The sequence below is a fragment of the Pagrus pagrus genome (genome assembly GCF_965226575.1).
Source record: "Pagrus pagrus genome assembly, chromosome: 19".
Taxonomy (NCBI): domain Eukaryota; kingdom Metazoa; phylum Chordata; class Actinopteri; order Spariformes; family Sparidae; genus Pagrus; species Pagrus pagrus.
The window spans coordinates 28015319-28041685 of record NC_140203.1 but is presented as its reverse complement, the minus strand read 5'-3'; the positions used below and the strand labels follow the sequence as shown (position 1 = coordinate 28041685).

Sequence of the window (26367 nt, the reverse complement as noted above, 5' to 3'; positions counted from 1 at the left end):
TTTCATATAATGATGGCAATGCGATTATCTGATATATTTTGTTTTTTATTTTAATTTCTTGAAGTTATATTTGAATGTCATTTGAATCTCAGTGCCTCCTGTTTGTCCTTTGAAATGTCCTTTATCAAAGCAAAGCAGATACTGTCTGGCAATCCCACAATTCCCCAATCCAGACATCAGCAACACACAGTATGCACATATCGACATACTGCCTCTCCTCTAAATGATATATTTTATATACAGACTAAATATATGTAAAGGTATTGTTTACTGTTACAGAGTCTTTAGATTAAAAAAAAATATTTAACTCATTTGGTTACATTTGTTAAAGCTTGTCCAGCTGCTCTGGTGTTCTCAACATCTTTCCTGGATCTAATGACATTTTATATCAAAGAAAAGGGCTGAGAGAGGAGTGAGGAGGTTTTCTAACTGCTAATGTAGACCCTGGTTCTTGCACGGAACATCTGTGTGATGCTTCTTCCTGCAAGCTCTTCCTGTGGTTTTGACGTCTCCAAGTGATGCTCTTCCTGTCTGTTGCCTGGCAACAGAAGGGAAAAAATAGATGAGGTGATGAGTGAAGGTGAGCCCGAGGGAGATAGGAGGGGAGGAAAGAGAAAGGCAAGGAATGGTGGGGAGCACAGCGCTGGTTGTTATTTGCTTCTTGACAAGCTTCTGCGGATAATTCCATTTCTTTTCTCTAACGTTTCTTTGAAAAAAAAAACTACAAATGATGAGTGCACCATGATTATATCACTACATGTTAGAATGTGAACTTCATGTCACATTGACACTCTTCATAATAATTATTGCTCCACAGTGTATGAAATTATGTTTTATCGCATTTGATTCCATTAGATATGTTGTATATTTCTTCTGTCTTCAGTTTGCCTTTCTTAAACTGATAGATTGACCTTTAATGCAACAAAGACACATACATGTTCCGTGCTACATGCGTGCACACAGGAACATATACCTTAAATTGAGACAAAAATGAGACAAACAGACTCCATGTTTTTACACAAAGAAAGAAGTTCATGTAGAACATTTGCTGAATTTACAAGAAGGTCCAAATAATGAAAAATTTGTCAGAGACAGCGTTTCACAAAGTTTATGAAGTTTCTCCTAACTCAACAACTCACTAAATTGAGACATTTGTTAAGGGAGTCTGGGGACTTTCTCCACAGGGACAAAGAAGTAGCCTATATTGGTTACTGTTTAGTCTATTTGTAAAATTTGACATGTTTAGTGTCCATAAAATGTTTCTTCTTTCATATATTGACTGTAAATGGTGAAATCAGTGTAAACAGTGTGTTCAAACAGCTGCTAAATGTTGGTAAGACTTTAGCACTTTAGACACAGAGGCAGACAGGCTGGTACAGCCATGCTGCCACGAACTGACACTTTTAACAAGGAAACTGTCACAGTTCAGACCCCCAAGGCTCAAGTGCGGACAAAGAGACTCAGGCCAGAGCAGTTCAAAACACCAGATATTTATTAAGCCCCAAAGATGCAAACAGATATAGGCAAAAGGGGAACTAAGGGGGGCAGCTATTGTAATAATTAACAAAGGGCGCTGCCTGTAAAAAAACGCGAGATAGGTGAACACAGGCAAATGGGAACTAAGGTGGCCAGTAAACAATCAACAAAAAGCGCTGTCTGCAAAAGCGCGAGACAGGTGGGGGTATTTAGTACTACCAGAACTGGCGAGAGAGAGTGAGCCGGGCAGTCCGTGGTTGCTGGCTGGAGGGGGAGAGGCAGGTGGTGATGGCGTGGTGCGGCCAGGTGGAGACGGAGGACAGGTGCGGCGTCCTGGATTGAGCCGGAATGAGGATCCGATGAGGCGGGTGAAATCAAGGCGGAAGCAACTTGGAGAGCCGGCGGTCCGAGGGCGCAGGCGGAGCGAGCAAACTGGAGGCAGAGATGGAGACAAGGATCAGAAATCGTTCTACAGGAAACAGGTAAAAGAGATATCTTATACTGACTGATTTTCGGGTTACGGTCCAGCGTCGGGTTGTGGAAAGCGCCTGGTCTTTATGGCAGCGGGTGAATGAATGAGAGCGCTCCTCTTCCCGCCGCACGGATCAATCCGCTGATTAGAGAGTGGCTGCACCTGTCCGCCCTGAAGCCGCATCACGCCTCCGCCTGCTAGAGAAAGAGGGAGAGGAGAGAGGGGGAAAAAAGAAAAGAAAAGAGAGGCTGCCACTATCTAGCCCTAGAAGTGGAGGGCGTGACAGTACCCCCCCCCCCACGTGCACCTCCAGGTGCACGAAGGCGCTTCTCTGGGTGGCGGCGGTAGAGGTCGCTGATCAATGTGTGGTCCAGGATCTGGCGACGGGGAACCCAGCTGCGCTCCTCCGGCCCATATCCCTCCCAGTCGACCAAGAACTGGACCCCTCTACCCCGCCGACGGACATCCAGCAAGCGACTGACAGTGTAGACGGGCCCATCGTCCACCATCCTGGGTGGAGGAGGGGGATGGACTGGGGGGGCCAAAGGACTCTCCCGTACCGGCTTTAGCTGCGAAACATGGAACGTGGGATGAATCTTCATGGACGGGGGCAGTTTAAGCCGGACGGCAGCGGGGTTAACGACCCTCTCCACCTCGAACGGACCCACAAAGCGTGGGGCCAACTTCTTCGACTCCACCCGGAGTGGAAGGTCCTTGGCCCTGAGCCAAACCTTCTGGCCCGGGGCGTAGGCAGGAGCAGGGGAACGGCGACGGTTGGCCTGTCGCTCCATTCTCAAGGAGGCCCGGCGGAGGGCGACCCGAACCTTCCTCCAAGTACGTTCGCACCTCCTGACGAAACTTTGTACCGAGGGGATGACAATTTCCCCTTCGGAAGCTGGAAACAGGGGGGGCTGGTATCCCAGGACGCACTGGAAGGGGGACAGTCCAGAGGAAGAGTTGGATAGGGAGTTGTATGCATACTCCACCCAGGGGAGTTGGTTGCTCCAGGTCGTAGGGTGTTCCGAGGCCACACAGCGTAGGAAAGTCTCCAGAGACTGATTGGCCCGTTCCGTCTGGCCGTTTGACTGTGGGTGGAAACCAGAAGAGAGACTGACCGTGGCCCCCAGAGCCCTACAGAACGCCCTCCACACCTCAGACGTGAACTGGGGACCACGGTCGGAGACTATGTCGGAAGGGATGCCGTGAATCCTGAAAACCTGAGAGACCAGAAGATCTGCCGTTTGAATGGCTGTGGGTAATTTAGGCAGGGGGAGGAAATGGGCAGACTTGGAGAACCGGTCGACGATGGTTAGTATGGCGGTGTTTCCTTGGGAAGGGGGGAGGCCTGTGACGAAATCCACTGCAATGTGGGACCAGGGTCTCCTGGGAATGGGAAGCGGCCGCAGGAATCCGGAGCTGGGCTGATTAGACGTTTTGTTGCGGGCACAGACGGAACAGGCCAGGGTGAACTCTCGGGTGTCGGCCTCCATGGTGGGCCACCAGAACCGTTGCCGGAGGACCTCTAAGGTGCGGGCAGCTCCGGGATGACAGGCGAACTTAGATGAATGCCCCCACAGGAGAACCTGCGGGCGGACGGCTTCTGGGACAAACAGGCGGTTCGGGGGACCACCTCCAGGGTCAGGTTGCTGTTCCAGGGCCTGGAGTACTTGGGCCTCAACCTCCCAAGTGAGGGAGGCGACAATGCGGGTCTGGGGCAAGATGGGTTCCGGGTCTGGCGGGGAGTTCTCTCCGGAGAACTGACGGGACAGGGCATCAGGCTTGGTGTTCCTGGACCCGGGGCGATAAGTGATGGAGAAGTTGAAGCGGCTGAAGAAGAGGGACCAGCGGGCCTGACGGGAATTCAGCCTCCTGGCCGACCTGATGTATTCCAGGTTCTTGTGGTCTGTCCATACGATGAAAGGCTGCAGGGCACCCTCCAGCAGATGCCGCCACTCTTCCAGAGCGAGCTTGACGGCCAACAGCTCGCGATCTCCGACATCATAGTTCCTCTCTGCGGGGGTAAGACGGCGTGAGAAGAAGGCACAGGGGTGTAGTTTTTGATCCGTAGCAGCCCGCTGGGACAGGACTGCCCCTACCCCGGTGTCCGAGGCATCCACCTCCAGGATGAACTGTCTCTCGGGATCTGGCTGGGTCAGGATAGGCGCTGAAACAAAGCGTTGCTTCAGTTCAGAGAAGGCTTTGTCAGCTTCAGGGGTCCAACCATAGATCTTGGCGGTGGAGGTGAGGGCGGTCAGGGGGGCTGCCACAGTACTGTAATTTCGGATGAAACGGCGGTAGAAGTTGGCGAAACCAAGGAAGCGTTGAAGCTGTCTCCGGTCTTCGGGACGGGGCCACTCCGTCACTGCTTCCACCTTTAATGGGTCCATCTTGACCTCCCCGGAGGAGATGATGTATCCCAGGAAAGCCACAGTGGAAGCGTGGAACTCGCACTTCTCGGCCTTGACGAAGAGGCGGTTCTGGAGGAGACGTTCGAGGACCTGGCGGACGTGGCAGACGTGTTCTTCAAGGGTTCGGGAGTATATTAAGATGTCATCCAGGTAGACGAAGACAAACCGATTGAGCATGTCCCTCAAGACGTCGTTGATGAGGTTCTGGAAAACTGCGGGGGCGTTAGTGAGGCCGAAGGGCATGACCAGGTATTCGAAGTGTCCCAGGGGAGTATTGAAGGCGGTCTTCCACTCGTCGCCCTCCCGGATTCGGATGAGGTGATAGGCATTTCTAAGATCCAGTTTGGAGAAGACAGAAGCTCCATGCAGCGGGGTGAAGGCAGAGTTGATCAGGGGAAGGGGGTAAGTATTTTTAACAGTAATGTCATTGAGGCCCCGGAAGTCTATGCAGGGACGGAGGGTTTTGTCCTTCTTGGAGACGAAAAAGAATCCAGCGCCGACAGGGGACGAAGAGGGGCGGATGATGCCCGCCGCCAGAGAGTCGCGGATGTAGGACTCCATGGTGGCCTGTTCAGGTCTAGACAGGTTGTACAGTCTGCAGCGGGGTAGTGTAGCTCCAAGGAGTAAGTCAATAGCACAGTCGTAGGGTCGGTGTGGGGGCAGAGACAGGGCTTGATCCTTGCTAAAAACCATGGCCAGATCGTGGTACACAGAAGGTACAAGGTCCAGATTGAGGGGTTCGGAAGGTAGGGCCTGGGTACTGGCTCGAGTCTCAGGAGTCAGGGCTGACGTCAGGCAACGTTGGTGGCACTCCCGGCTCCAGGAACGGATCTCCCCCTGCTGCCAGTCAATGTGGGGATTATGGTCCTGGAGCCAAGGGAACCCAAGAACCAACGGTGGACTGGATTGGTCGATGAGGTGGAAGGAAATTGTCTCATGGTGGTTGCCCCCCACCACCAGGGAGACCGGAACAGTCTTATGGCGGACTTGGGCCAGGTGGAGTCCGTTCAGGGCACGAGCCTCCAGGGGCGCGTCAAGGGTCTCTGTGGGAATGCCGAGCTGGGACGCCAGGCGAGTGTCCAGGAAATTCTCTTCAGCCCCAGAATCCACCAGGGCTTGAAGGGGGATAGGCTGACGCTGCCAACACAGGGTTACGGCCACTTGGAGACGTTGCGGGGACGAAGTAGTGGTACGGCTCACCAGCAGATCCCCCGTCACTGGCGAGCCGGACCTTTTGGCGGACGGGCGGGGCAGGAGGCAATGTAGTGACCCGGACGCCCACAATACAGGCACAGGTTTGCTGATCGACGTTGTAACCTCTCAGACTCGGTGAGGTGGGCGCGACCGATCTGCATCGGCTCTGGGAGAGACTCCGGCAGGGGTTCCGGCAGAGTTCTGGGGCCTGGGACACTTGGGGTTCTGGTGGGCCCTGGTACAGAGCGGGCGCTCCGTTCTCGCCTCCTCTCCCGGAGCCGGTTGTCGATCTTAATCGCTAATGCGATGAGGTGGTCCAGGTCTGGAGGGTCGTCACGAGTTGCCAGCTCGTCCTTGAGGGCCTCACCTAGCCCCTTGTAAAAGGCTCCCTGGAGCGCGCCGTCGTTCCAGGAGCTCTCTGCAGCCAGCGTCCGGAACTCCACCGCAAACTCTGCGACACTCCTTGTCCCTTGGGAGATGGCCATGAGACGGTGGCTGGCGTTGTTACCGCTTACTGGGTGGTCAAAGACCTTCCTCATCTCAGCCACGAATGCCGCGTAGGACTCACAGGCAACGTCCTGGCGCCCCCAAACAGCCGTGCCCCACTCTCTCGCCTGTCCTGACAATAACCCGATGGTGTAGGCTATCTTCGAACGGTCGGAGGCATAGGAGAGAGGCTGCATCTCAAAAACCAGCGAAACCTGAGTTAAAAAGGCCTGGCAGGACCCTAACTCCCCCCTGTAACGTTCTGGTACTGGCACTACAGGTTCACGAAAGGGCGGTGGGACACTACCGCTAGCCGTGGCAGAATTAGCGGCTAACGCTGAGTTTGGGGAAGCGGTCTGAGCAATTTGACCAGCCAATCCCCTTAACTGGGTGGTTAGTTCAGAGATCTGATTAAGCATGACATGATTGCTACTGACTAGGGAACGCAACAATTCATCATGTTGAGCTAACACGCTTTCCTGATTAGCAATAGCTTGTCGAAATGAGGTGGCGGGGGAGGCTGCCTCCGAGCCAGTCTCTTTGTCTGCTGAGCTCATCTTGGCTGGACCGTACTGTCACAGTTCAGACCCCCAAGGCTCAAGTGCGGACAAAGAGACTCAGGCCAGAGCAGTTCAAAACACCAGATATTTATTAAGCCCCAAAGATGCAAACAGATATAGGCAAAAGGGGAACTAAGGGGGGCAGCTATTGTAATAATTAACAAAGGGCGCTGCCTGTAAAAAAACGCGAGATAGGTGAACACAGGCAAATGGGAACTAAGGTGGCCAGTAAACAATCAACAAAAAGCGCTGTCTGCAAAAGCGCGAGACAGGTGGGGGTATTTAGTACTACCAGAACTGGCGAGAGAGAGTGAGCCGGGCAGTCCGTGGTTGCTGGCTGGAGGGGGAGAGGCAGGTGGTGATGGCGTGGTGCGGCCAGGTGGAGACGGAGGACAGGTGCGGCGTCCTGGATTGAGCCGGAATGAGGATCCGATGAGGCGGGTGAAATCAAGGCGGAAGCAACTTGGAGAGCCGGCGGTCCGAGGGCGCAGGCGGAGCGAGCAAACTGGAGGCAGAGATGGAGACAAGGATCAGAAATCGTTCTACAGGAAACAGGTAAAAGAGATATCTTATACTGACTGATTTTCGGGTTACGGTCCAGCGTCGGGTTGTGGAAAGCGCCTGGTCTTTATGGCAGCGGGTGAATGAATGAGAGCGCTCCTCTTCCCGCCGCACGGATCAATCCGCTGATTAGAGAGTGGCTGCACCTGTCCGCCCTGAAGCCGCATCACGCCTCCGCCTGCTAGAGAAAGAGGGAGAGGAGAGAGGGGGAAAAAAGAAAAGAAAAGAGAGGCTGCCACTATCTAGCCCTAGAAGTGGAGGGCGTGACAGAAACAAACAACTTCATGTTTTGATTTAATGCTGAATTTACAAGAAGGCACCAATGATTCAGAATTTGTTGTAGCCGTTTCACAAAGTTTGTTAAGTTTCTCCTCATGAAACAACTCTTAAAATCACTACATTTGTTAAGGGAGTCTGGTGATGTTATGGTTACTAGTTCAGTGGTTGGATCAGTTGAAACAGACAGTGTTTTCACAAACAGCTGCTGCTAACATTGGCAGGTTCAGAGAGCCCAAGCATGTCATTTGCATTACTGTGAGCACATCAAGATCAGACAGTGTGGAATCCATTCTGACTGTTGCTGTGGCTTCTTCTTCTTCTTCTTCTTCTTCTACTACTATTACTACAACTACTTCTTCTTTACGACACGTGCGTACAAACTGCTAAAAGAATGTGGTTACATGACCAGATCACCTCTGAAAGTGGTCTGAAGGATTGGATCTCAAATTGTGTCCTCTATGCATCTTGGTGGTGTTCACACCTGTACTTACAGCTGTCAGTCCATCAGCCTTCTATAAGGAACTACTGGCAGCTACAGGGGTGGGTTTAGGTGTGATGACCAGTGAGAGAAGAGACTGGTCGTTTAAAAACAACAATTGTGGCTCCTCCAGAGGTTAGCGTAGCTGCTATAGCATCAGTTACATCAGAACTGAAGACTTTATTTCACTGAAAGAAGAACAAAGAACAAAACTGAAGACTTTTCTCGGACAATGTGTTTTCACTCTTCTCTCCACTGACTACAGTAAGAGTTTGATTCTCTATCTCCCCTGGTGGCAGTGCTCTCCTACTGTTGATCTGAATGGTTGAAGTTAGCCTGTGATAGACAGATGGTTGGTCAGCTGCCAAGTATTTTTTTAAGGTGCCTGCCCTTTTCCAAACAGTTTCTTGCCCCTCCTTTCCAGATGGTTCTAAACCATCAGGTAAAAACCTTGGAGCCTCTGCTAATTAATGACTGTGTTCATGATTTCTGACTTTATAGCTTATAAGACAGTGTTTGAGTCATTAATAAAGATAGAGTTTCCATCTTTTAAAAAATTATGCAGTCATAAATGTGTGTACTGTTCTCCTCATTAATATTAAGATACTAATAAAGGCGTGTTTTTGTAGAACTAGTGATCAAAGTGTTCATTAGAACCCAGCAACCAAAGCTGTCTTTATTGATGACTTACTATTTATTACTCCATGAATAAATTAATTAATTCAGCCATTAGTTGCAATTTCTAGTTGCAGTCTAATATTGACCTCAGCTGAACTTCAGCGTACATTTTTATACAAAATGAGGACTGTGTATTATAGTCGCTTTAGGAAGAGATCTCTGTGTGGGCTATTTGGACAGGAGGTATACTTTTAATATACATATGGGCATATGAATATTGTTTGAAGAGATGGCAACTCTCTGAGAGATGGCTTTTTATTTTGAGCCATCAACAAGTCCAAATTTTAATTTGCCCAAACTGACATTCCCATCAGCCTGTTTAGCGCTAATTAGCCAATGTTAGCATGCTAACAAATGAATCTAAGATGATGACAATGTTAATTACCTTCTAACCATGTTATCATCGTCACCATGAGCATGTTGGCATGCTGCCTTTTGCATTTAACCACCACCACAGCCTCACAGAGCTCAGACTGAGGTATATACAGCAAGGATGGCTGTAGTCGTTTAGTCTCTCATTATTTGACCTTTTTCATCTGTGTTTTTTCTTTACAGAGAGCGAGTGAGTGACAACAATTTTTTTAGTTTAGTTATTAAGCCTTTGATTACCAGTTTAAAATCTTTCGTTTTCTATTTGAAGTTCATGACCCAGACAACACTATGAAGCACAATGTTGCTATACTGTTCCTCTGGTAGTACAATTACGATGGACAACGATGTCCCTGTCTGCTATTTGAACATAAATTAAGGTAAAGTAGCTTCTCACATATGTGAACAGTCCTGGAGCTGTTGGGAAAGTCATCTCTCTAAAGTCTTAAAGGGGTATTCTGCTGATCGTTCACAATCAATCATGAGCTGACTTATCATGGGGAACATACAGTCTCTGGAAATAGTGTAATATCTTCTGAGGCTCTAGAGGAGATAATAATAATAATAAAATAATCAAGATGTTGGGTATTTACTTGACAGGGAACCTTTGACAAAATGATTCTCAAGTTGTATTACGGGAAGTGTTGGATGCAATCTTTTAGAGCTGGATGTGTACTAAAGACTAAAATTAAGGCTAATTATGGTGCTTCAATTTTGGTCATTCTTTATTCTTATCTGTGTCGCTATATTGTTAAAGTATGTCTAGATGTGGATAATTAATATATATGCTATATTCCATTAACATGTTCTCTTCTGCCAGTAGAACGAGGGATGAGATACAGAAAGTAAAATAATGAGTGTATAACAGAGATGAGGACTCGGGAGAAGAGTGCAGATGATGCTCAGTGTTCCTGCAAGAATCCAATTGCACAGCAGGCTTTTTCACATTTGCTGTTTAGTTCAGCTTGGTGTATTTGTCCATGTGTGGTTCTGTCAGCTTTGTCCCTCAAAGGCCTTTTTTTCCCTTGCTTTTATTTTCCTAGAGAGAGAGAGAGAGGGAAAGAGAGAGAGGAGAGAGAGAGGCTGGAGCCAGCAGTCTGGAACGGGCATGACAGAATTTGAATTATTGAAGCAGCACAGCAAAGAGAGAGCGAGGGAGGGAGAGGGGGATGTGTTTCAGTGTCTGTGTGTGTGTGTGTGTGTGTGTGTGTGTTTGTGCGTGTGGTGTGTGTGTGTGTGTGTGTGTGTGTGTGTGTGTGTGTGTGTGTGTGCATGTCTGTTTCCGTGTGGCAGAGGAACAGAGAAAAGGGGAGAATGGTTTCAGCAGTGGAGGCTATTATTTCGAAGGCATTGTTAAAGAGCAGGTTTTGAACAGAGTTATGTAGCTAATTTTCATTTAAATGGCTCTTCTCCCCATGTAGTAATCAGGACTTAAACATGTTTATTAAAATATACAGTACTACAATGATTGTGTGTTTCAAAACTCTCAAAGCGGCATTATGAAAAATGACAATTTATAGGATCTGGCTGGAATTTTACTTTACAACAATGAAAACAATGTTATCAAGATACGAAAGTGTTGACATTCTGTCAAAGACATCTCTGTTCTATGTTACAGAGATGTCTACTGAAGCTAGCATGCAAACCAGCTAGCCTTGGCCCACCCTGTCTCCTAATACCACGTTGTACCATAAGAGGTGATAGTCAGTAGTTTCGAGCTGGGAGATGTGCAAGCCAGTTCACTACTCAATCTAATAAGTACAGAAAAGGAACTCACAAAAAGTCAATGAAGGAAATGTTTTACAACTTTTTTGTGTGTACACCATCACATTGAAGTTTCTCTCAGTCACCAAACCAAGATGAGCTGGACTGCCTTGTAACTTTAAACTCGACATAAACTTAATAAAAAACATCATCTTGGTTTTGTTTCCTCCAATCACCTCTGGTTTGGTCCAAATAAGTCCTTAATTCACAGAGTAAGATGTAAAAATATTCTGGATCTACACTAGGGCCCGACCGATTTATCGGCGAGCCGATTAAATCGGCCGATTATAGCCCGTTTGAGACTAATCGGTAATCGGCCAAAACTTGCCGGTTGTCGCCGATATTTTCAGAAATAAAATGCAGGGAATAAGACTTGGTTTTACTTTGAAAATGTTCCCCCATTTGAAAAGATCCCCCGACATTAGGCTATTTATCCTGTAGAGGGCGCACCGACCTCATGACAAACTCCGCTGCCTGCTCCAGATCAGTGACCTGGAGCAGGCTGCAGCAGGGACGCACGGAGGAGAGTGGTCCGCCTCAACGGTAAATAAACAAGTTTGTGAAATAAACAATAAGTCAACAAGTTTCAATTCAACCCACTTCACGATGTTCCCCGCTGTGTTGGTCTCGATCACGCCGAGTTAACGTTTAAGCACTATGTAATATGCAAGCTAAAGTTAGAATTAGCCATCTGCTATTAGCCTTGCTACACATATTAGCCGTGCCAGTAACGGTAGAATAAACATAACAGTACACATTACGTAATCGACTAGCTACTTCTCTCACTGAAGCAGCTGCATGTCTCCAGATAAGACCGGAGCAAAATGAGTAACGTGAGTTAAGACGGGGAGGCACCGACCGGTGGATGGGAGGGGGGGAGGGGGGGAGTAGTTGAAAACGCTTTTCTGGTCCGAGTTTGATTCATGATAAATCCGTGGTATATTACTGAGATGATCAGTCGGTCTTCCTGTTGGCGTGAAGAGCAGTAGCTAATGGTGCCTTGTTGTAGGCCTAATGTTGGATGGTTGTCATGTTAATATGCTGCTTGACTCAGCAAAAAAAAGGATTTGAAATTATTTTTCTGCCTTTAATTCTTTGTAGAAGTGTCTGAAAGGCTCAAAAGCAGCCATTTGTTAAAAAAAAAGTAAATATGTAGATATATTACTTAAATTAATAAAATTTTAAAACTATATATAAAAAAAATCGGCCGATTAATCGGTTATCGGATTTTTTTCCCCTTAATAATCGGTATCGGCATCGGCCCGAAAAAATCCATATCGGTCGGGCCCTAATCTACACGCTGTTTTCATGCGCTGCTCATGCCTGACTCTCTGTTACTCCACTGCCACTGTATTCGTCCTGATCATAGTTCTGATCAGAGTCGCTGTAAATCACCTCTGTACTCTTTCCCCTATCATTAAACTCACCTCTGCCGGTCACGGAGGCTGTTTCTGGTCCCAGTCTGGTGCCCAGCCATGTTCACTGAGTACTGTGGGCTGCGGAGCTCAGCCCATGGTGCTCACAACACTAAGCAGGGGATTGGGCAAACCATCCGCTATCACCGCCTATCACTGGCTAACTTAAACCAATCAGATCAACAGTAGGAGAGTGCCACCAGCAGAGCCGGTAAAATAACTCTAACCCTTGCCGAAGTCGGTGGCGAGAATGAAAACATCTTTTCCATTGAGAAAAGCCTTCAGTGTCATTCTTTGCTCTTATTTCAATGAAATATACTCTCCAGTTCTGATGTAACTGATTCTATAGCATCTACACTAACTGCTTCTCTATTGTTGTTTCCAAACAAACAGTCACTTCTCTTGCTGGCTGTCACACCTAAACCATGCCTGTAGTAGTTCCTTATAGCACACTAATTGTTCCAAGCAACTGTGGTTTGGACACAAGCGCGTAATCTAAAAAGCCCAGCGTGTAGAATTATTTGATCTTGTAAATCCAGCTGGCTCACATTGTAAACAAAGTACAGCTGGGTCATAGGCCAAAGTTTGACCTGGTGATGGTGCTAGAAGAAAGAGATTCACCATAGTTTTTACAAATATCCTCAATCTGAGGGAAAATGAATGTCTGAAGCACATTTCATGGACATCCATCGAATAGTTGTGGGCTCATTGTGGTTCTATTGTAAATGTCACAGAATCCCCAAAGTCATTGGATTTACCCACTGGGGACCATCAATGTCCATACAAAGTTGCTCTTACAAAATGCTCAAAATCGTGGCAATCCATCCAGTAGATATTTCGGTCGAGACCAAAGTGGTGGACTAACCAACTGAAACTGCCATCCCCAGAAACACACACCTGCATGGCTAAAAGGCTAAAGAGTAAACCAGGAAAATTGCAGAGGCTTGAAACTAGCTTGAGCTAAAGAATCCATCAAATTGAGTATCACGTCCACTTTGTCATCAAATTTATGTTGACGTTGTGTGATAAATAGGGCTGCTGTGGTGTTGAATTTTTCCCAACCCATGACTTAGCTTGTGCAAAATAAAAGCATTTAGCTGGCAAAACACAAGGTGACTTTTATTTTGAAATAGGCTACTCACAGGAAATGCAATGTGTTCACTGAGTTTAGCAGTGACTGCTGTCCAAGAAGGGGCTGTTAGATGAAGTGCTGCAGGTGACAGGATGGACACCTCCAACTTCTCAGTGAGATAACAATTCCTTTTCCCCCACCAATCTGTTACCAGATTTCCCACTGCCATTGAGTTTAAATCATAAGTTTTGCCAAACAGGCAAAACAGCCGAATTCAGCACAGAGCAGACAGGAAGTCAGGAACCAAAACAACATCATAACATCCGGTTAATTTTCATTATAAAACACTCCGTGATGACGCCAGTATTGGTGTATTGTGATTAATTGTCGTATGGAGCGTTACGCTAAATGAAAATATAAATAAAAATATTTTGATGCATGCACCAAAACAAACACATGTGGAATCAAAGTGTTTCAAAGTCAAATAAACAACCTTTGTTTCAATAAACAAACAACAAGATTTTTTCTATTAATTTCAATTTAGTTTCAAGTGTAAACGTTCAAGCGTGTGAACGTGTAAGCGGTTGAAAACAATTGCTCCTTGGCATCCCTGTCATCACATACACCTGTGTGTCCTTTGTCCTAAATGACGCGCAGTGATTGTGTCCGACTTAAAGCTATGGTCTACGATTTGAAAGATTTGTTATTATTAATAACATCATTTAGATGGTGGTTATGACCCAATAGTACCACCCACACAATGTGGAGAGTAAAAGGAACCAAAAAAATCCATTCTCTCTAGTGTCTGTAAAACTGAAAAGAAATTGACCAATAGGAACCATCCGGCCCGGATGGCTCCTATTGGATCAATTTTCCGATCCAATCCTCGCTCACTCTCCTGCTCGCGTCTGGTCCCGACCCACTTCCGCATTTGAAACTACAAGCGGACAAGAGGTTTGTTTTGCCCTGAGCTGTTCAGCTGCCTCTGCTCGCCCCACCGACAAAGAGTCAAAGAAAGAAAGTCTGTCACTGAAAAGACACAAAGTGGAGATGTGAAACAAAGAGGGCTCAAGCCGAATAAACATGAGGTCATCGTTTGAACGGTGGTGAAAGTTCCGTGAAGATATGGACCCGGTGCTGATACAGCGGCGTTTCTGTTGAGCAGGTAACCTTCGTCTTTATTGTGGATGTTGTGACACAGGTAACTTTCATGCCGATGCTGCTGATGACTGTGAAAGCTGCCGTTAGTTTGTTTCTGTGTTATTAGACGGTGTCCGTCTCTGCAGTGTTGTCAACACTTGTTTACTTGTTCGACGGAGACGTTAGCCTCTATGCTAGCATTGTAAGCTAACAACAAGCTAACATGTTTACACCAAATCAGCCTATTTATTTGCTCGTGGCAGCTAAATGAAGCAGCAAGTAAGATGAATGAAGGGATGGATGAAATCCCAACACGAAGCGGAGGGGTTTCGGATTTATTTCCGGATTTTTATCTTATTTGTCCGGATTTATTTCTCCATAACAACCTCTCGCCCGCTCACTGCTCAGCTGTTTTGCTAACCCTCCTCCCGGTCTTGTCCGTTTGTTTTCAACGAAGCCTTTGCTAAATCAATATGATGGATTATCATATAGGCGTTACGATGTGTGTATTTGTGTGTCTTATCGGTCATAAACAAGAGATCACGGTTTACGGACACGTTTGTGTCGCGGTCTGTGTGAGTCTCGGAGCAGCTGTGTGTGTCCTAGCTGCTGTCTGGTGCTACTCAGACAGCACCAGGGACACACACAGCTGCTCCGAAACTCACACGGGTTTGTTTTTCAGCCACAATGTGGAAGCGATCGTTGTGATGAAAGCTGACGGCAGCATCTGTTAGTCTCTTGGCCCTCAGTAACTTTTAGAAGTGGCTAACTTAGCTGTTGTAGCTGATTACGTAGCTGTAAGGTAACGTAGCTGTAGCATGCTAATGACGTTACGCTAGCTTGGCTGTGGAGCTTAGCTGTGGACATTGTAATGACTTACAAGATTTACGTGAGTTTCAACGTGCATTGTAATAACTTTATCTGTGAATCCGACATCGTTACTCCGCATTCAAAGCTGGGCTGTAGTTGGTTTCTGCCGGCTTGTTGCTCTTGGTGGTTGTTGCGGGACGTATAAAGTTCGTTGAAGAGGAAAAAAAAAAAAACCTTGTTGCGGGACGTATAAAGTTCGTTGAAGAGGAAAAAAAAAAAAAACCTTGTTGCGGGACGTATAAAGTTCGTTGAAGAGGAAAAAAAAAAAAAACCTTGTTGCGGGACGTATAAAGTTCGTTGAAGAGAGAGAGAAAAAAAAAAAAGCTTGTAGCCGGAGGGGGTGTGTCGCGGACTCCGAGGGGAGAGCGATACAAGCTCGGAGGGGAGGGGTTAAGGAGCACAGAGGGGAGGGGTGTGTGTGTGGGGGGGATGCTTTTTTCAAACCTTTCTCAGATCGTAGACCATAGCTTTAAATGCGACGAGTTGTAGTTCTTTAGTTAAAAACAACAAAAATGGCTCCTACAATATCGGGCCATATTGTTATGGGCGAAGTGCATAATAATAATACTAAATTAAAAAAAGGAGCCTACAAAACAAAACTACATACAATTTCTTTAAAAAATGCTATGTCAAATGTGAGGATGTGTGTGTGTGACTCCAAGCAGCAGACAGATTTTGCTGATTGGTCTCTCAATGAAGTTGGTCTGCATCTGCAGCTTCACACTCCTCACCATTCCTTTTCGGTCAGGGAAAGTGTCAATAACTCTAGCAGTTGCCCATGATCCTAGTGGAGAATTGGCATCTGCTACCAAGACAATGTCCTCTTGCACAAAGTTTCTTCTGTTGTAGTTCCACTTCTGACGCTCCTGCATGAGCGGAAGATATTCTTTTACCCATCTGGACCAGAACGGGTCTGAAATGTACTGTACTTGGCGCCATCGCCGTCTGACATAACTGTCCTTGAATATTCCAGGTGGGAGCCTCGGCTGCACCTTTAATAACAGCAGGTGGTTTGGGGTCAGTGGTTCCAAGTAATTTGGATCATCTTTTACAGTGGTCAACGGACGGCTATTGAGAATAGCTTCCACCTCACACATGACAGTGTGAAGACTTTCATCATTCAATGTTTGCTGTTTTATGACAGAAAGGAAAATCCTTTTAACCATACTAATCATCCGTTCCCACATACCTCCATAATGAGCAGCAGCAGGAGGGTTAAAGGTCCATTTCACACCTTTCTGTTGCATGGCTTGGTCGATCTTGTTTCGATTCCAATCTCTAAGGGCTTCTTCAACAGGTAAGAATTCTAAGTCCAAATCAAGGTCTTTCACCTCCTTGGTGCGTTCCTCTTCTGGTATAGATGTCAACACTGTTCTGTTATTACTGATCCATTTTGTTAGTCTGAAACCTCCCCGTGCGCAGAGAGTTGTTGTCTCCTCACACAGGTCCATGGCTTGAGCCTCGGTCCTCACAGACTTTAAGCAGTCATCAACATAAAAATTCTTCAGGACTGTGTCCACAGCCTCTTAAGAGAACAGCTCTTTGTTAGCCTCTGCAGTTGTTTTCAGGGCATAACTAGCACAACTAGCTGAAGACGTTGCACCAAACAGGTGCACCGTCATCCTGTATTCTGTCAATTTCTGCTCAATATCGCCTTTAGGCCACCACATGAACCGAAGGAAGTTTGAATCTTCTGTGTTTATTCTGACTTGGTGGTACATTCCCTCTATGTCTGCCATTACCACAACAGGTTCCTGACGAAAGTGAATGAGGACTCCCAGCAGAGTATTTGTAAGATGTGGTCCTTGAATCAGTTCTTCATTCAGTGAGGTACCTTTGAACTGTGCAGAGCAATCCAATACAACCCGAATCTTGTGCTTTTTTGGATGCCGTACGCCATGATGAGGCAAAAACCACACCTTTCCTTCCTCTTGTATCAGCTGATCTGGAGGCACCATTTCAGCATGCCCCTTGTGGATGACAAGGAAGTCTCTGTACTCCTGGTGAAAGGTAGTGTCTTTGAGAAACTTTCTTTTAAGCCTAAGGCTTGCTGTTCTACTAGCTCACGATTGTTTGGCAAAGAGTCAGCCTTTTTTGAACAGGAGTTTCAGTTGATAATGTCCAGCTTTTATTGTGGCAGATGTAGACATGATGTGCATGAATTGTTTGTCTTCTATGGACATTTCAGCCTTTTCTTCATACACCTTCTCAGGGAAATCATGATTGTAGCTCTGTTTCACAAGATCATCTAAATTTACCGCCGAAATTCTATGACTGTGAACCTGTTTGAGTTGATCTTCAATGCCACTGCAGTCATTCAAAAGTCCATTAACCACCTATCCTAGCCTAGTTTTAACAGCATAAGGACCATCATTTTTACTGTTAATTACCTTCCAGGGTTCCATAGTCTTAGGTGCATTAGCTCAGTATGGGTCAATTCAACCTCCTTTAGGTAATCCCATTCCTTCATGTATTCTGATGTGGGAATTTGCTATCACATCATGAGGTATCTCATCTTGGGTGTATAGTGCTGGCAGTGCAGTAAAGTCATCTCCTTCCAGATTTGACACTTCAAGACCAGAGATTTTCTCTACAGTCACATTTTTTCTTGTCCAAGGGTTTTCAGTAAGATTCTTGCTTTTCTTCCTTTAGCATTTAGTTGTCTTTGGAGAGCTGTTGTGCAGAAGGTGGCAGTCCCTCCTTGATCCAAAAAGGCGTATGTTTGGACCCTTTGGTTGCTGTTCTGCAGTTTGACTTGAAAGGGAACAATGGCTAATGTTTGGTTGTCACCGGCCCTGTTATGAACAGGCTTTTCCAAAGAAACTAGTGAACTGTTCACTTATGTTGCTGTACTTGGAATGTCTTTCCTATTTTCTTCTGTTTTCTTCCTTTCAATGTGCAATATGGTTGGGTGCTTCAAAGAGCAGAGTTTGCAGATTAGTCTTGCTGTTCAGTTCTTTACAGGCTTCAGTTGCATGGTCTTTTTTGCAGTACAGACATGTTTTGGTTTGCGCTGCTATGAATGAAGTTGGACTGAGCCTGATTTCATTTTGGGAAATTTTCTTTTGTCCTCTTTTGTTGTGACATCTTGGATATTCTCAAACATGGGGTCACATGCCATGTTTGCTTGTCTTTCTATGAAGTTTACTAATTGAATGAACATGGCTCTTTCTTGAGTGTGCTCATAGTGATCATAAGCTACACTTCTCCATTTTTCTCTTAATTTGTATGGGAGCTTTGAGACAAAAGTTCTCATGTGGGATGTATTGTTCATATCCGAGCTTTAATGTCAAGCATGGCGTTACTCTTTAAGTACTGTTCGATCTTCTGCCTTGAGCATGGGCCAATTCAATGCCTTTTCCTGGTAGGCTGAAGCAATGAGGATGTCGTTTCCAAAATGTTGGCGCAATAATTGTTTTGCTTTGCTGTATCCTTTTTTAGGTTCCATGTGTAAACAACTTCTTACTAGAACCTTTGGCTGACCTTCGGTATACTGATCTAAAAAGAACAGTCTGTCACGATCATTAGTTGTTTTATCCTCAATACAGTGCTCAAAGGTGCGACTGAAAGGTTTGCCTCCAAAAACAGGAATCTCCTTTGGGGGTAAAGTCGAAAGTCGTTGTTCTTTAAAGGAATAGTTCACTCTAAAACAAAATTCAGTCATTATCGACTCACCCACATGCTGATGAGAAGTCCGTGTCAAAGTTTACAAATCATAGTGCAGGCAGATCCCTCTTGTGTTTGTGTGTCGCTTGGTTGCTCAAAGCAGGAAGTACATGCCTGTGTGTATCTATCGCGAGTCTCGTTCATCTTGTCCGGCGCGGCTTCCGTAGTGCAATCGGCTGCGAGGGAGACTCGCGTGAACGCGGAGCGTGCCTCCGTGTAAACATAGCATAGTGACTGTTTAGGCTGTAAAAATGTACTAAATGACGTCGTTTCGAGTAAACTCTGGATGTCACCACTTCAGGACACTTGGATTGCAGCGGACAAGCAGTATGGAGGAATATTACAAAGTTTTTGTGTAGTTTTATGGACATTTTCCTCTGGGTCGCCACCTCTGCTCATTTTATGGATTACTCCTGCCGGAGGGAAGCACCGCGGATCTCCAGCTGCACTTTGAGGAATAAAAAACTACACCGGACTTCTCATCAGCATGTGGGTGAGTCGATAATGACTGAATTTTGTTTTAGAGTGAACTATTCCTTTAATGACCATTTCTGTTATTTCATTCTGCTTCTGCATTATTTGTAAGAGACCAGCATCTGGACTGCCATTGTTATGAGCATACACGTCACCAGTGATGGGAATAATGGCGTTACTAACGGTCGTTATTTTTTTCAGTAACAGGTAATCTAACTACATTATGTCCCAGAGCGAAGTGTTTGTCCACGTCCGTTGTAAACAACTCTAATCTAATGAAGCATCTCTCAACGAGAGTTAAAGCACTCCATATTTAAAGTGTGTAGGCTACTTTTATTGTTAAGAAAATACTTAAACAGTACAGCATGTACAGAGAGTTAAAAGCACTTCACAATGTTACACTGTGTATTTTTGTGATGAAGAAAATACTTGAAGTACAGTATGTCTACCAGTTGTGGTCTGTTGAGGTGCAATAAATATTAAAGGCTGTGTGTAGGTACCTGTCTATGCAGTTCTACTCTATGCAACTGGCTTGTGAAACCTGCTTAGAAAAAAATCCAAATTCTTAGACATATTTAAACAAACAAAAAAAAAAAGTAACGCAATAGTTACTTTCCCTGGTAACTAGTTACTTTTATAGTGGAGTAATTCAGTTACTAACTCAGTTACTTTTTGGGAGAAGTAACTAGTAACTATAACTAATTACTTTTTAAAAGTAACGTTCCCAACACTGCACGTCACTATTGGATACTGGATATTGGATTTAAGCCCAAGGGACGTCCTAGGATGGATTTGTTTCAACACGCCTCCTTTATATCCACATAAACTCTGCAGCACTTACATGTTGTTGACTGAAGGTCTGGGTTGGGATGAGGGATTGATGAATGGTGATGAATGTCGATGAATGGTGATAAATTGTGTTTAATGGTCATATGGAGCGTTGCGCTAAACAAAAATATAAATGAAAATATTTCGATGCATGCGCCAAAACAAACGCATGTGGAATCAAAGTGTTTCAAAGTCAAATAAACAACCTTTGTTTCATTAAACAAACAACTTAGATTTTTTCTATTAATTTCGATTTAGCTTCAAGCGTTCAAGCTTGTAAACGTGTAAGCGGTCCTTTGTCCTAAATGTAATAGTAATGTAATGCAATAGTGATTGTGTCCTACTTAACTTAAATGCGACGCCTTGTAGTTCTTTAATTAAAAATAACAAAAATGGCTCCTACAGTAATTATTACGGGAACTCCTCAGTCTTGCCACTCCAGTTGTCTGGCAGTGTTGCGCCGTGCTGCACTCAAAACGTAGCTGGTGGGTATTGACGGACGAGGGAGCATGGAGTAAAACTGTAGCGGAGTCGTTCCGCAACACACATGCAACCAGTGGAATTCCTGGATAACTGTATTAACAGCTGGGGCAGTGGGCAATATAATCGCTGAATGCACAGTGTAACACTGGTAACAGTGACTACCGCATCAAGCCTAATAATAAATTGAAAACAATCTGCATGTGTTGGCAGGATTACCATATTTTAAAGGGGCAGAGAGGTTTTTTTTTTTGTTATAGGTCTTTATTATTTTTATTTTTTCTGGTTTCTTTTCCCATTGATAGTATTTGTGCAGTGGTAGAGCCAAAACAGCAGTGTCCAGTCCAGCGTTCGATTTTTCATACTGTCTTGGGTAGTTTCTTCCAGGCGACATGGACGAGGAGGTACAGCAGCTTAAGGAGTTGGTGTTGCAGCTCAAGGCGGACAACGAGCAACTCCGCCAGGAGCGCGCTGCTTCCCAGGGGGGCCCTGCTGAGTCAGCTTCAGCCTCTTCTGGTCCGGCTGGTCATGCCCCCGCCGCTCTGCTGTCACAGAGCGGTTGGTTATGATCCCACGAGATCGTAAGTGTCCCATGTTTAATGGTAAATCGGGTATAGGCATTGTTGAGTGGGTAGAAGAGTTTCAGGCATGTGCACGTGCTTGGCACCTTCCTGCTGAGGGAAGGAAGGCGAAGGAAGAGACCAAGTTTTGCTCTGCGGCAGAGCGGAGAGATCCAGCCCGAATTCTTGCCATCTTAAAGGAGCTGTATGGTTGTAGCCAGGCATATGTCACCTTACAGCAGGCTTTCTATTCACGGCACCAACAGGAAGGTGAGACACTGCAGGAATTCTCACTAGCTCTTATGTCTTTAATTGCCCAGGTTGAGCGGCAGGCACCTGATGGAATGCCCAATGCTGACGTTCTTCTCAGGGATCAGTTCATAGAGCATGTCCTTGACAGCTCCCTCCGTCGGGAGCTTAAGCAGCTAGTTCGTTGCCAGCCCACCATCACCCTGTTGGGGCTGCGTAGTGAGGCAATTAGATGGGAGAGGGAAGGTCTTCCAGGTGGCTCTAGGGGTCGCAGCTCTTCATTACCAACATCTTATGATCTCCAATATGGAGTGCAGGGCCGTCTCCATCAAGTCCCTCCTCAAGTTGCTCCCCAAGAGCCAGGATTGGGAGCAGTAATGGATCTCTTGAAACGTCAGCAGGAGCAGCTGAACCAGCTAGCCCAGACAGTAGCTTCTTTGCAGGCCCCTCCTCCACCGGGTCCAGTGTCCCACTCTGGCCCTGTAATTTGCAGGAGGTGCCAACAGCCTGGCCATTTTGCCCGTGAGTGTGATGGTGAGCGGGCTCCTCCCCGCCGGCGTGCTAACTCTGTCACTGGTTTCAACCCACTTGCTGTCATGCCCTCTCGTTCTTCCCAGCAGTCGGGAAACTGAGGCCCGCTGAGCTGCCAAGCCACAGCTCAGTTGGGGAGTCCCTAGGCTCACAGCCAGGTGCAGGAGCGGAATTGATTGCTTCCTGTCCAAACATTAACATGTCCATTGGGGGAAATAGTGTTGAGTGTTTGGTGGATACTGGTTCCATGGTATCCACCATTACCGAAAGCCTCTTTTTGGCCCAGTTTGAACCTTGCGGCCATGATCGCCTTCGTTCTTGTCAGTGGCTACAACTGCGTGCGGCTAATGGCTTAGGCATCCTGTACATTGGTTATTTGGAGCTTGATGTGGAACTGTGTGGCAAGGTGATGCCCTGCTGTGGGATCCTTGTTGTGAAAGACCCCCCTGGTGCTTCATCTTTTGTTTTGCAGGGATGACCGTAATCCGCAGATGTTATCAGGAGCTCTTTGGCGTGCTCGGGTCTTCCCTGTTTGAATCACCCTTTGTGTCAGGGGCGCCTGGTCCAGTTGTGGCCGCACTCCAGGAAGTGCCATCAGTCTTCAGCCCAGGTCATCTCGAGCCTCACTGGTGCCGTGAGGGTCCGAGGCAAGCTGGTGGTGCGGATACCTGGTGGCGTGATGAAGCTGGTCACTGGTACCTGTTCAGAACAGTTTGCCAGTGTGTTTTATTCGAGCCTCCTGAATCAGGGTTGCCAGCTGGGTTGTTGGCTTCCCTGTACCTGTTAAAGGTTGTTCGTGGTACGGTGTGTGTTCCAGTTGTCAACGTCGGGGAGGCGGAGGTCCTCCTTTACCCCCGGACCAGCCTTGGTGTCTGTCTTGAATGCTGCTCAGGTTGTTAGCTTGCCTGCAGGGGTGACTGAGGTGGGGTCAACCGTGGCCACAGTGTCCTCCCAGGTAGCCACCCCCTCAGTCCTCGATAGAATAGGGTCATTAGATTCATCTGCTCTAACTGAGCAGGAACAGACCAGTGTGAGGTCTTTGCTGGACAGGTACGGCTTGGTTTTTGCAGTTAATGATGGGGATTTGGGGTGCACCAATCTCATTTCGCATGATATACCTCTGCTAGATGACGTCCCTGTACGGCAGAGGTATCGCCGCATCCCTCCCTCCGAGTACGAGGTAGTGAAGACGCACATTAACCAGCTTCTTGAGTCGCAAGTCATCCGTGAGAGCAGTAGTCCTTATGCGTCCCCCATTGTTTTGGTGAGGAAGAAGGACGGTGGCTTGCGGCTGTGTGTGGACTATCGGCTCCTCAACAGCAAGACCAGAAAGGATGCTTTCCCACTTCCTCGTATTGAGGAAAGCTTGGACGCCCTTTCAGGGGCCCGCTGGTTTTCTACCATCGACCTGGCCAGCGGGTACAATCAGGTGCCGGTGGCTGAGCAGGACCGTCCCAAGACTGCCTTTTGCACCCCCTTTGGTCTTTTTGAATTCAACCGGATGCCCTTCGGCCTCTGCATTGCCCCGAGCACCTTCCAGCAGCTGATGCAGTGGATGTTTGGTGATCAGCAGGGTCAGTCCCTGCTGCTTTACCTCGATGACATCATCATCTTTTCATCTTCCGTTGAGCAACATCTGCAGCGGCTGGAGATGGTGCTCGGTCGGCTTCAGAGAGAAGGCCTCAAAGCCAAAGCGGAGAAATGTGCCTTTTTCCAGCAGCAGGTGTTGTACTTGGGGCATGTCTTTTCGAGCTAGGGAGTTTCTACAGATCCCAAGAAAGTTGAGGCTGTGGCTAGTTGGCTGCGCCCCCGTCACATCTCAGAGCTGTGCTTCTTTTTGGGTTTTGCAAGTTACTATCGGCGTTTTGTCGATGGTTTTGCGAAGCTGGCCAAGCCTTTGCATCAGTTGGTGGCTGATCTCGCTGGAACAAAATTGAGAAAGGGGTCAGGTCAGGCACTGGGGGCGGCGTGGACGCCTCAGTGTGAGGAGAGCTTTAGTGCTCTGAAGTCCATGCTGGTCTCGGCCCCAGTGCTGGCCTATGCGGACTTTTCACGCCCCTTTATCCTTGAGACCGATGCCAGCCATAGTGGGCTCGGCGCTGTGCTTTCACAGGAGACCGACAGTGGTGTGAGACCAGTGGCTTACGCCAGCAGGGGTCTCCGGCCCACTGAGCGCAATATGTCCAACTACAGCTCTATGAAGCTGGAATTTCTTGCGCTCAAGTGGGCCGTGACGAGAAGTTCTGGGAGTATTTGTTGGGTCATAAATGTGTCGTGTACACAGACAATAACCCATTGAGTCACCTTCAGTCTGCTAAACTTGGAGCTGTAGAGCATAGGTGGGCTGCTGAGCTTGCTGTTTTCGATCTGGAAATTAAATATCGTTCTGGGCGCAGCAACAGGAACGCTGACGCACTGTCAGGACAGTATGTACCTGTCCCCCATCTGGCCCCTCCATCTTTGCCTGGCACCTTGATCCCCAACAGCATTCAGTCGAATTTACATCCGGGTCCTGTTTTGTCTGCCATTCAGTCTTTGGTTTCCATTCTTCCATCCCACTCTGCATCTGACCTTTGCGGTATGCAGGAGGACGACCCTCTTCTGAAGGAGGTGTTCCCATCTTAGCTGAGAGGCGGCAGCTTTCCCAGCCGGCAATTGCACTTTTGTGCCAATGGGACCGCCTGGTTGAAGAAGATGGTGTGCTCTTCCGTCGGGTCTTTTGTTCTGACGGCGGGGAGGAGTTCCTTCAACTGGTCTTGCCTGCTGTGCTCAAGCAGGAAACGCTGCATCAGCTCCATCAGGAGCATGGTCACCAGGGCATAGAGAGGACTATTGAGTTAGTCTGGCAACGTGGCTATTGGCCAGGGATGGCATCGGATATTAAGAACTGGGTCCAGCAGTGCGAGCGCTGCCAAGTGGCTAAGGGCTCAGGACAGGTTCCACATAGTCGTATGGGCCACCTGCTTGCATCCCAGCCAAACGAGATCTTGGCCCTTGATTTTATGTTGCTTGAACCCTCTCGTAATGGGCTTGAAAACATTTTGGTTTTGACTGATGTGTTCAGTAAATTTACAGTGGCTGTCCCTTCCCGGGACCAACGGGCCTCAACGGTGGCCCAGGTTTTGATCTCCAAATGGTTCTACAAGTTTGGTGTTCCAAGTCGCCTGCACTTGGACCAGCGTAGGAGTTTTGAGAGTTCCTTAATCCACCAGCTCTGCGCTTTGTATGGCACCGGTGAATCACCGTTCTACTTGATGTTTGGGCAGGAGCCTCGTCTTCCAGTGGACTTTCTCCTTGGTCGTGTTCAGGATCCAGTGCCTGGTGAGGTACAGGACTGGGTTGCCGAACATCGAGCTAGACTTCGTGTTGCTTTCGAGGGTGCTCTGTTGGCTGCAGCTGGCAGGTGCAAAGAGAGGCATGATCAACGTGTCCGGGATGCACCTCTGCCTGTGGGCCAGTTGGTGTACTTGAGGGACCATGGTGTGAGAGGCCGACATAAGATCCAAGACCTCTGGAGCTCTGTGGTCCACCAAGTTGTGAGAGCTCCTGCTGGTGAGGGAGCAGTTTATACAGTGGCCCCTGTGGATGATCTGGATAGGACTCGTAATGTGCACCGAGATATGCTGAAGGCTGTGGTCCAGCCTGAGGCAGTAGTTTTTCCAACCCCGGTGCCATCTTCACCAGTTTTGCCTCCTCTGGTAGCCTCTGTTGATAACTCCCCCAGCAGTGACCTTTGGTTTCTAGTATCTGAGACCCCTGTGCCACCAACTGCTGTGCCGCAACTTGCGGTGAGTCCTGCTACTACAAACGCCCCGGCTGTGATGCCGCCCCAGGCTGTGTCCAGCTCAGCGACACCCTTGGACCATGGGGATTCATCACAGCCAGCTCCTTCTCTGTCCCTGGCTGACCAGCCCAGTACTAGTAGGCGGTCCCTGCGTCGAACCACTTGTCCTAATGCTTGCAGTCATCCAAATGTCCACCATCTTCCTCGGTCAGCTGGCCCTCAGGGCAATGCTGCCAACCGACCCCCCGACCCCGCGTTTGTAGTGATGTCTCTATGTGGTAAGAAAAACATCGCCATCACCTCCTGGACCCACTGCTTTTTTGGCTCACTGAAACTGCATTTTGTGGCTCGTCAGCTCTTTGGAGCAATGTCGGAGCGGTCATTTGACCTCAGAGGCTCACTGCAAGCTGGCATCGGGGCTTTGATTGCTGCCCCTGGGAATTTTGTTTATTTATTAATTAATATAATTAATTAATGTTATTTGTGTATCTTGTATGGTGAATGGGACTTCTCTGTATTAATTTGGTTAACTTGGTTTAATAACCATTTACTTAATTTGGGTTTTGTTTGTTT

At 47.3% G+C, this 26367-nt stretch overlaps 2 long non-coding RNA genes across 2 annotated transcripts; both read right to left on the bottom strand.

The window, feature by feature from the left end:
- Positions 1–1470: 1470 nt before the first annotated feature.
- Positions 1471–2185, bottom strand: LOC311275187. Its single transcript, XR_014624831.1, has 2 exons — positions 1983–2185; positions 1471–1908 (listed from the first exon to the last, which is right to left on the bottom strand). It is a non-coding gene; the product is annotated as an uncharacterized lncRNA (long non-coding RNA).
- Positions 2186–6663: 4478 nt separating this feature from the next.
- On the bottom strand, positions 6664–7374 carry LOC311274676. The gene is made up of 2 exons (XR_014624777.1): positions 7176–7374; positions 6664–7101 (listed from the first exon to the last, which is right to left on the bottom strand). It is a non-coding gene; the product is annotated as an uncharacterized lncRNA (long non-coding RNA).
- Positions 7375–26367: the final 18993 nt, after the last annotated feature.